This window comes from Camelus dromedarius, chromosome 2 (genome assembly GCF_036321535.1).
Source record: "Camelus dromedarius isolate mCamDro1 chromosome 2, mCamDro1.pat, whole genome shotgun sequence".
Lineage (NCBI taxonomy): Eukaryota > Metazoa > Chordata > Mammalia > Artiodactyla > Camelidae > Camelus > Camelus dromedarius.
In genome coordinates, this window is record NC_087437.1 from 29,204,454 (window position 1) to 29,216,759 (window position 12,306).

Sequence of the window (12,306 nt, forward strand, 5' to 3'; positions counted from 1 at the left end):
TGCCTGATGGCACAGCTCATGGTGCTAGGCTGGTGATATTACCAGGGTCAGAAGGTGGGATCAAAATAAACACCCTTTCCTCTCTGCAGAAAAATTATCCTGTCAGAAAGGGATTTCTTGTTCAAGATAAAATTCTCTTCCTTTAACTTTGAAGTCAGGCTCTTAAAGACTTGTAGGATATATGATTTGCTAAAACAAATAGAACAATTTGATTTCTAAAAATGTGTAATCTTTCCTGCTGCTTCTTATATTTCTCTTCCCACATGTTGATAAAGCTCATTCCTGAAAGAATTTATTTTCACCATACCTGTTTTCAATGACAGGTCTGTACTGTGGATGAATATAAGAAGATTTGATTCACATTACAAATCCAGCAGTGATTGTCAGAACACTCAGGAACAATGCACGTTAAGATTATGACAGTTCTCAAAGACAGAATTGCTCTTAATCAAGTAAACACTTGGAATATGGTTGTTTAATGAAGAAGGAAAAAATAATTTTTGACCATTGGAGAAGGAACAAGTATATTGACCACTGAGAACATTTTGAAATTAATATGCTAAATAGCTATTGCAATTTAGTGATCATTATCATGAACTGTTTTGTCTGTCTCTTCTTTGTGGGACCAGCATTATTCCTCCCTCTCACTGCTCCTCAGCCCCACGTAATTGTTATGAGAACCTCATTGTAATCAACTCCTTGGCTACAGCGATTGGTGGGGCAGGTCCCTGTCTCAGGCTGGTCTGGTCACAGCACCCTGCACCCCCAAACACAGCTATCAGTCTAGGGGTAGACTCAGTCCAGCCAACAAAAATCCTCCCATGATGCGTCTGTAGCTGGGGTTGTGGACGGGTGTTGTGTTTCTTCTTTGGACGCAAGTAGGTAAAGTGTACATCGAGAGCTTCTGGAAGCCAGATCTCCTTTTTCTCAGAAGGAAGTGTGTGTGCTTTAGCTGGTTTAAATTTTTGTAATTTCAGATTTAAAAAATTATGTCTTCAGTCCCATACACATTTTATTTCTAACACAGAGGTAGATACTGATCAAGATTCCTGTTCTATTGATTGCTAGCTGCATACCTTTGGGCCAGTCACTGAAACTCTCTAAACCTCAGTTTGTCACGTGTCATAAGGATAGTTTCTATTCGTAATGATTTACTTACAGGATGGTTGTGTGGCTTAAATAAGATGCTGTATATAAAATATGTTAACTCTTTAAAGTCTCTAAACTAACCTGTTTTTAACATTTATATTTATTGAGGTATCATTGCTTCATAACATCATATAGGTTTCACGTGTACAACATTATATTTCTTCTTCCATATACACTACGGTGTGCTCACCACCAAAACTGTAGTGTCCATCCATCTCCACTCAGCTGATCCCTTTTATCCAATTTTATCTCACCCAACCCTTCCCCTCCGCTAACCACTGCTCTGTTCTGTATCTACGTGTTTTTATTAAAGTATTTATTGTTTGTTTGTTTTTATACTCCACATATGAGCGAAGTCATATGAACGCATACCTCCTCTTATTATCATCCGTGGCACTTGGTTTACTCACTGATTTAGAAAATGGGTAGATTGAATTCTTGGCCCTGGGTCTAAATCCCTTCCTGTATCCACCTCCTTTGCCTGTAGCTTTGCAATTTCTTTCTCTAAAGGTGGATATATTCCAGTCCCTTCCACCCCTGTTGTTGCCTTTGAACTTGGCTACATGACTTATTTTGGCCGCGGGTTGTTAGCCGACTTAAACCAAAGCAGAGGCTCGAATAGAACTTAACTGATAGGCTTTGCTCTCTTGCTCTCTGCCACGGCCCGCAAAAGAAACACATCTCAGCCGGTCCCAGGAGGATTTGGGCGTGCGGAGCAGAGCTGCCCCGGCAGACTCACAGGCTTCGGAGCACAGTAAGTGCTCCCTGTTATTCTGAGCCTTTGAGATGCTGTGTACACAGCAGCGACTGAAGGGTACATTCCAGTAGGTTTTGCTTCAAACTGATTTCATTATCACAGGAAAAAACACTCAATACAAGGGCATATGTTCCACTAAGGAAAAAAAATCGTAGTCATAGTATAGAGACATTGAGTTAGCTGGGTGGTATTGAAAGTCTGTAGCTCTCAAGGAAAATCTGATTCTGGGAAGTGATTTACAAGTGTAGTTTGCGGGAGCTGTGAATTAAGTATATATTTTGGCCTGACCTTTTGTGATGGATTGTTACTCTGAAGAATACGCACATAGTAATTATTTAATTTAATATGCATATTCAGTTGGAATTTAGCATATATCATCTTATATGGTATTTTCCCCCTTCTCTTTTAGAAATAGAAGTTAAGCTAATAAATTTAGAAAAAACTGCCCAGAGGTCAGCCAGACTTTGTGAGAAGGGAGAGACAAAACAAACATGCAGAACTCTGGTCTGCTTGCATCCTTCTAACTGTAAGAGTGAGTGTAGCTTAGAGACAGTGCACTTTTCAGGAAGTCTAGATAAAAACCTGTCAAAACTCTGCACATTCTCCCTTTTTGCCCCACCAACAGCATCTCTTGCCTTCTGGCTATTGTATTAAATGCAAATAAAGTAAATAAGACGAGGACAGGAAAGAGAATTTCCAGGCACTGTTGCTTCTGCTATTGACCTTTGATGGTGTCACTGTGGGGTTAAAAAATGTGGAGTGTTTTATCCACGTTCTCTAGTCTGCTCTGGCTTTGACATTTATAAAGAAGTCCTAGAATTCCCCAAACCCAGAAATTGGCAAAGGTGAAAAGCCACTCTCCGTGCTGCGATTGCTGATTTGTGTAGAGATATAAAGGGAAATGAGAGCAGAGAAATCAACAAGAAACTGATTGTGGAGGTCCTGGATGTAAGATTAAAAACTACAAAAAAAAAAAAAAACAAACTGTGTGTACACTCATGCACATGTGTGTGCTTTGGATTGGAAGGGTTATATGCAAATTCATTATTTAATGATAATCACACGAAAACATGGGTTGATGGGTTGGAGAACAAAAATCCCATGAACTGGCAGGTGCACACCACACTGTCCTTCTACGTAAGTTTATTATGTTCAGAATACTGCGTTGGGCGACTCAGGAGATGTAAAGCCAACAGCAGTTCTTTCCTGGCGTGATACCAACAGACGCAACATGACCTCCAGCGTGACAGGACCAGTGTGCTTAATACAGTATTGAAGTACCTGCAGTGTTCTCAGAGTAAAGGGACAAAGGTAGAAAAACAAATGAGTAGGTCCTTTCATTGTCAATACTGTATTTCCGAAGAGTGATAATAAGAAGCAGTTTAAGACTAAATGGCAGAGAGGCAGTGCCACCACGTCTAGTTGCTCCTCCGTTAGTGGGGCAGATTACAGCAGTCAGTATCATGTTACCATATCAGCTACTGGTACTTCATATTCTGCTTTGGTTTCTACTATAATCTGAGAATATGTGGAGAACCTGGGGGGAGAGTAAGTCTTGCTGATAAGACAGCTTGCAAGCCCTTGATCAGTTCTGCACTCTTGCCTGTGTCAATCTCAGACTCTAATCTCTGGGGTTCCTGACTTCCTGCCTCCATGTTTGAGAGATGTGAATCAGTAGAACTTCTATCTGAGAAGCAGCGTGAGAGGATCGACTGATGAACGGGAGATACAGGCTCTTAAGTAAGGCATATGGATTTGATTTACTAGGAAATTGAAGGAAAACAAGGTTGCATTTGCAGAGTGTGAAGATAATGTTTGCAAAGTCATATCGTAGGCAGCAGGGGACGGCAGAATGAATGATAGGAGAGGCGGAGAGAAGAGTGAGTGTGTGGGTACAGACTTCCAAATTGGGAACCCGAACTTAATAGGTTGCAAGTTGAGAGAGCGGCAAAGATAGGAATAAGGTCACAGAGAGGGAGTAGTCATGAGATTACAGGGAGATGGAGCACGAGTGATAACCATGTAGGAGTTGCATCTCAAACTGAGTCTCTTTGGAGACTACAGAAAAATGTCATGTGATGATGATTACACAGAAGGTTGACCAGCAGCAAAAAGTGCAGTAATTTGTTTTGTTTGGATAGAGCTGGCGGCAGGAAAAGAGGAGCATATTACTGTAATGTGTTAACTCGCTTGGAGATCAGCAAAGAGGGAGAGGAAATAAATTCTGAACTCTACAGATCAAATCATTTTTTCTTTGCAAAGTAGTGAAGTGACAGTTTGAGGTACTTAGTTGTAAAAGATTTATTCAGATATAGACACAATTTAAGGCACATTTCCTACTCTGAGGAGACATACAGTTAATAGAAAGTAGCAAAAGAGATTATTTTCTTCTCTTTTTGATTATTTAAAAATTGAAAAGAAAGGCTTGTTTCTGCTATAAATACCAGGTACTGAATAAACCAAAGGAAGCAGTTTCTATAACAATTTTTTTAATTAATTAGTTAAAAAATTATTTTTCTTGGTGGGGAGGTAATTAGGTTATCTATCTATCTATCTATCTATCTATCTATCTATCTATCTATCTATCTATTTTAATGGAGGTACTGGGGACTGAACCCAGGACCTTGTGCATGCTAAGCACTCTACCACTGAGCTATACCCTCCTCCACAATTTTTTAAATGAAGCATTATTTCCAAAATGTTTAGAAAGACCTATTGTCAATATTGACAATACAACGAATGTGTCCAGAAAGCGTAGTATTTTATTGCTCCAAATTTAAAGCCTCAGCCTATATCACCCTGAATGTGATGCAGTATGTATATTATTCATTTACAAAATTAATGTGCAAATAAATAATGCATAACCAAGTTATTTGTTAATGTGTAAAAACACTGAGTTTGTGGAATCTGCATCTCTGAGTTATGTGGGTTTTTTTCCTACTTGGTATATTCTTTTAAGTCAAATTCATGTCTACTTTTATAGATTGATTTGTGAACAGGACAGGAAGTTACAGAGAATTTTAAAATCTTCATTTAGTTTCACTTCTTAGGGATTATGACATCTAGAGAAGCATAAAGAAATATTCTATCATAGGAAACACCTCTTGGCTGAAGAAAAGCTTCGCGTAGGAGGCGACTCCCCCTGCTGTGATGTCTGGGAACAGGAAAACAGAAGCCTGAGGTTGAAAGATGTTAAAGTGTGGAGGTTTTCACAGAATTAATAATGCTGAGATTATTTTCTTTTCATATCTAGGGTCATATGAGTAAACAGTTTCATTGTCAATATCATATTGCTACAAAGAAACTAGAAGCAATCTTCACTGTATGAATATGCAGCTTTTTCTGTTGCTTTCAAGAATTCTTTAAGGAGAATGTTGCTTTTTATTCTATCACATAATACATTTTTATTCTACTTCCACTTTATTCACATTTAATTGTGTTAAAACTTTTCCACCTGGCTGGGAGAACTTCAGGATAAATGACATTTTCAAAAGGACATCTGCTTTTGAATACTGAAGAGACTGAATTATTTCAAAATTGCATTTGTAATTTTAGCAAGCAAGTGCATATATTTTAATGATTTTAAGGAGGTATTGTTTATGGGCCATATAAACAGTCAATAAAGCACCTGTAATCTACTCAGAGTGAAATCACAGTGGTAGAGAAACAGAATGGGCTCAGTCTCTACCGTATTCAACCTATAAGAATGTTCAGTTTCTAAACAATAGACAGTGCGGGCATCTGTGTTTTTCAAAAGCTTTAAAGATGTTTTTCTTGGATAACACCACACTTGGATAACATACAGAAAATTTTTCTTCTTTTGATTTTTCTTATTATATGGGACAGATGAATCTGGTTTCTTGTTGGCCCTCTGATTGAGTCAGTAGAGGGCGCCAGAGTTCCCAGCCAGTGGTCCTGACCTAGCCTGCTTCAATCAGGTGAGCAAAAGGTATGTGGCCAGCAAGCCTCCTTTGTATTCCAAACAATCAGAATAGGTATAATGGAAAAGAAAAAAAAGAAAAAAATAGGGAAGTGAGGGTAGTAGAAGTTTTCTGAATCTCATATGGCAAGACTTTGTTTAAGCGTTTGGTGTTTCATAAAGACTTACAGTTTACAAATAGGATCTTTATGATTTCTTATTGCAAAAAGCAAAATTTGTAATTTATACAAATAGACATTGCATAATCTGATTATATCTAGTTCTCCTTGGAAATACATTGTGAGTCTTTGAAAACTGCAATTGTCATATTAAGCACTGCTGGGCAAGTCACCATACAAAAGTAATAAATTGCTAGATTTTGCCATAGTTCTCATTGTGTCCTATCCAAATCATCAATTCTCTCTTCTGGATGCCTGCATTAGCCTCCCGACAGGTCTCTCGGCTTTCACTCTTCTTTCCCCTACACTCTATTTTTAACACGGGAGCCAGTGAGATCCTTGATCTTCCATAGACTTTCCAACTCAGAGAAAAAGCCAAAGTCCTTACAGTGGCCTCCAAGAGCCTCTGCACTTAGGTGCTTCATAATTCCCTGACGCCATCACCTGAGGCTTGTCCTCTCCTCCAGCTGGCCCCTTGTAACTCTTTAAATGCTCAAGTTCATCACCTGCTGTGGAGTCTTTGCCATGCTGTTTCCTCCACTAAGTGCTTTCCCCAGAGCGTTTCCACCCCGCTCTGTCTTTGCTCAAATACCATCTTCATAATAGACCTAGTTCCCCTTACCCTGATTTTCTTCTATAATACTTAATTACTTTCTAGACTACTTTATAATTTATTCATTTACTGTGTTTGTTATTTTTTGTGTCTCCAGACACTAGAATTTAAGCTCTGAAGATAAGGAATTTAAAAAAAAAAACTTTTATTTTCAAATGATTGTATTATTTCTTACAATTACATGTTAAAAATCGGCAGAGATCCTATATACTGTCACCCAGCTTCCTCCAGTGATAACATCATACAAAAGAGTGCGCCAATGGCATAACCAGAAAGCTGCCATTGAATGAGTTCATCTACCTTAGTCAGATTCCCCTAATGTTCCATGAATGCTTTGTGCATGTATTCAGTTCCAGGGGATTGTATCACGTGTGTAGATTTGTGTGACCATCATCACAGTCAAGATACAGAGTAGCTCCCTCATAAGGATCAGGGGTAGGAATTTTCGTTAAATTCATTGATGCATTCCAATGGTCTGGCACAAAGTGAGTGCTCAAAAATATTTGTTTAATAAACCATGGTATTTTAGGCAGTAAAACTTATTAAAAAAATATAATCAGCTTTGGGTTCCCAAATAATTAGAAACCATATTCAAGTTGGGCCTTTTTTTTTCTGGTTGTTAATTTAAAAAGCATTTATCAATGTGATTCTTTTGGAGTACAGGCATATTGATCTCTTGTTTCTAAAGTGCTGGTTATTGTGAAGTGGTTGTTGGAAATATGATTTAATATAAATCCTAAAAGCATTGTTGCTCGAGGGCTTAGAAAAATGATTTAATATCCTTGATTTTCTAACTCTATTTTAATGTAGTATTTTGGGGAAATAAAAAACATACAAGCTAGCCATATTTTAAATATATCCGAGAAAGGCGGTATGGGCGTGAGTCATGGTAGAACTGGCAGGCTGGCTTGTCACCTTATTAGCCTTTCTTGAGGGGATTCATTAATACAGCAAAGTTGGAACCACACCAAAGCTTTGTTCACATCAGTGTTATCTACCTAATTATTTGTTGTTATTATATGGATTCACTCTTCAGCAGCAGAGATGGTCGCTCAGTTTCATTTGTTGGTTTATAAAATGGCTGATTTGGTAGCTTAGTCTGAAAACAGGAGAGTTTTCCTCTCAGTAAAGTTTCTGGGCACATTGAGGCATTGAACTCAAGCTTTGAACTGTATTAATACCACAGCACGGTAACAGTGGCTGGAGGAGGCCAGTGTTCAGTTCAACGGTTCCTATCAAGGTGACTCTCCAAACAATGGGATACATAAAATGCGACACCTATCAGAATGTTTACAAAATAGTAAGCCTCCTTTTTCTCATCTCCTGTATGAAAGAGGTAAAGATTAATAATATAAAAGCAAGCTAACTTCTTCATATTTTTCCTAGGATTTCGTATGTCTTATAGTTTTACAGGACATTATTTAGTTGATTAGAAAAAAAAAGAGTAATTTTGCAATATAGCTCTCTATACTTAGCCACTTCTTATTTTTTGTTTTGAGCTAGAGACATGGTTAATTTTAAGTCTAAACAAATTTTAATAACTTTGATTTTTCATCCAGATCTCAAGTCTCATTTAGCCTAAATAGAAAGTCAGAGAAAAATGTAGCTAAATCATGTAGGATTTTTGTTTGTTTGTTTTTGGGTTTTTTTGGGAAGAGTGAATGAGTTCTGCCCTATTTTCTGAGAATATGGAACATTAGACATTTTCCTTTCACATCTTCCTTCATGCCTATTTGATCTTCACTGTTTTTAGTAGCCCTTCCACTTGTGTACTGATTTGGGGTTTTATTTATTTTTAAACATGGAGTTTGCATTTTGTTTCTTCCTTTACTTGCTGTTTTTGGGTGATTTCTGAGAGAGAAATGGGGGAAAATCCAAATTTGCTGAAACTAGATGTCTGGCTGTAAACATAAGTGATTGCTTCTTGTTTACGTTCAGAAAATAATTATGGTAAATCATTATAGATCCTGGAGATTTGGGGGAGTTTTGATTTGTTCTTGAACTGTTCCAAAAAACCCGGCTACACTTAACATCTATCTGCTTTTGCTTTTTACTAGTCCCTTCTACTCCTTCCTTGGATAATAATTTCCTGGATTTCTATTCGTTTATTTTCTGTCTTCTCTCACTTTTGTTTTTCACTGTATAAGTTTAGACACAGTGCTGATTTCATGATGATGAGTTCAGAGGGAACAATTTATAATGAGGATAAGTTGGGATGGGGAAAGCTACTGGAAATGAGGCAAAAGGAAGCAGGGGGCCTTGACTTCTGTCACCTCCAAACAAGAAACAGAGGACAAGATAGCTGTGACAAACAAATCTGGGTGTTTTTTCAATGGGAGCCTTGGGGATTTGTGCTCAGGTAAACTATGTGTTCATGGATGTTCATAAATCAACTCCTTTTTGGCAAGCATTGAAACAGAAAATCTCAATATCAAGAAATTACTTTTACAAAAATGTCAAAATAATCATTAAAGGACAGGAGACTGTTAGGTATTTCACATATATGTGTGATTTAGATACACATAATGTAATCTGATCCAAACAGATTGTCTAAATCAAAATCCAGAAACTGAAGAAAATTACCTGAGTTTACTTGCTTTTAATATAAAATAAAAACTACACTTTTTCACTTTTTTTATTGAAGTATAGTCAGTTTACAATGTTGTGTCAATTTCTGATGCACAGCATGTTTCAGTCATACATATATTCATTTTCATATTTTTTCATTATACATTACTACAAGATACTGAATATAGTTCCCTGTGCTATACAATATAAACTTTTTGTTTATCTATTTTATATATAGTAGTCAGCATCTGCAAATCTCAAACTCCCCATTTATCCTTTCCCATCCCCTTTCCCCTTGGTAACCATAAGTTTTTCTATGTCTGTGAATCTGTTTCTGTTTTGTAAATAAGTTCATTTGTCTTTTTTTTTTTTTTAGATTCTACATATGAGTGATATATGGTATTTTTCTTTCTTTCTGGCTTGCTTCACTTAGAATGACAATCTTTAGGTCCATCCATGTTGCTGCAAATGGCATTATTTTATTCTTTTTTATGGCTAAGTAATATTCCATTGTATAAATATACCACAACTTCTTTATCTAGTCATCTGTCAATTGACTTTTAGGTTGTTTCATGTCTTGACTATAAAATTACACTTATTTTCATCTTGGAATAATTATCTGAACTTCTTCATTCATCTTGAGGTTAATTTGTGGGCTACCCTGGGAAGGAGGTGATTTAGGGAAGGTCATCCTTTACAGCTGGGGCAGACTGGAAGGAGTTGATGGCTGGACCTTTGCTGACCTCACACAGTTGGGCAGCAGGTCCTTCTGTGGAGGGGATTCTGGGCAGTACATCTCTGTGTCCACCACAATAAGAAATCTGAATTTGCCCTGACTTCCTGCAAGGACCCTGGGGAAATGGCATGCTCTTAGCTGGCTTTTATACTTTGTGATTTCTTTATCTTTGGTTGGAGTTTGATGCATAGTCACCCTCTGGCCACCTTTTCTCTTGCTTCACTCATTCAGAGCTCACTGTCACCAGCATGGAATAGTGGACTCTCTGCCTTTTTTGTCATTTGGATGAATTCTGTCTTTGGCAAGAAATCATATTCTCCTTACACTGGCTTAGCTCTTCTTGCTGTTCCTGACAAGTCCTGATACTTCCAGCACCATAACTCTTATCTTGTGTTATTGCTTATTTAATTCTCTCTTCCTGGGTTCACTAAAATCCCTAACACCTACCTGAGTGAAACAGAATAACTATTTAGAGCATAAATAAATTATAGTGTATGGTAAATAAAAACTCCTTAACTTTCTAGAGCCATGATCGAAAGGCAGTATAACATTTAAGAGCACAAAACCTGGGACCAGCTATGATCCTGAGCAAATTTCTTATCTCCCTGTAACTCAGCTTTCTGATCTGTAAGAAAAGGATACTAACAGTATCCACTTCATAAGATTGATATGAGGACTAAATACATTAAATATGTCGTATTTAGGACAGTTCTTGGTATGACAGGTGTTGTTGCTGTTATTATTATTTATGTTGCTGCTGTGGTAATGATTTTGGCAGAATGGAAGGGGAAATGAAAACTATAAGATTGGTGAGTCTTATCATAGATGTAACATAAAAATCAATGGACTACTGGTTCCTACAAAATAAGAGCCAGATTTCCTTAAGTACATGGCACCCAGTAACATCAAAGAATTAGTTTTAGGTCACAGATACGTGAAAAGGTTTTTCTTTCTTTCTTTCTTTCTTTTTTTTTTTTTTTTTTTTTTTTGATCTTTTTTTGGGGGGGGGCGGGTAATTAGGTTTACTTACTTACTTTTGATGGAGGTACTGGGTATTGAACTCAGGACCTTGTGCATGCTAAGCATGCAGAAAAGATTTTATAAGTAGATAAAAATAGTTTTGGGGGATAGATTGTTTGGTGAGCCCTTTCCTAGTCATCTGTTAATTAACACAACTAACAAGTCACATACGACAAAACAGCTTTAAGCAGAACTTAGACTTCAAGCCCTTTAATCCTACAGTTTATCATCTCTTTAAATCCATCTCATGATTTCTCTTTTTTAACCTTAGTTATTCTAATTATGAAATATTTTAAATCTATGTAAAAATAGTGAAAATAATATAACTTCCCTTTTTAAAAAAGATCTAGCACTCTCACATGAACTTTTGCTGTGTTGTCTTTGGGTCTCTATCTCTGTCATTATCCCTCTTTTGTAAATTCTGTTGCCTAAAAAATTTCTGTCTTCTTTCAGTGAGGCTGAACGTCTTAGGACTTGTCTGGATCTCACTGATACTCCAATTACTTCCCTAAGATTTTATGGCATCATTTTAATGACTAAGATTGCATATCATAGTTGTTTTCCCTCCCAACTAGTTGAAAGTTTTAATTAGCAAGTAATATTTTGATTTTTGTTTATAATCTCTTTGCTTCTGAACAGAGCTATAAATTCCTTCATTTGGGGGAGGAGGAAGTTCCCTGGGGGTGGGGGTGGGGTTCAGTGGTAACTGTGTCTATTTCTGCCTTAAATATCTTCACCTCACTTGAATGCTAGAACATGTGCTTTACCTCTGTGATAAACTCTGATATAATAATGTAAAGAAAAGTAATGATCACCTTTGGACACTTAAGAGATGAAAAGAAGAACTTCATGCTGCTATGGATGCTGGAATCTTGCTGGCCGCCTCTCATCATTAAGACATGAATATTGTAACGTTCTAGCCTAAACTTCCCCTGTTACAATAATGAATTAGTTAAAGATACAATTATTTCAAAGCTTTAAGGCAGGAAAATGCCATGGTTCCTGCAAATCATCACATATTTGATATAAAAGCTCCAAAATCAAAGTGAAAATATTAACTTTAGATTAAATAATTTGCAAATATGCTTAGGGCTGCTTTGAAGAGAAATACAAAGAATTCACTAATCAATCCTTTTGAAAGCTAGACATGCCTCTCCCAAATATATGGGCTCTTTACAGTGGAAGAAATGGGTTTTTACATATTCACAGGCTGAGTCCATGAAATGTGTGAATTATGAGCACATATGCTTGATTTATTCATTCATCAGGTATTTATTAAGTACTTACTGGATGAAAAGCACTGTTCTAGATGCCGGGCATATATCATTTAACACAGTAGAAAAAAAAATCCCTCCCCACATAGAG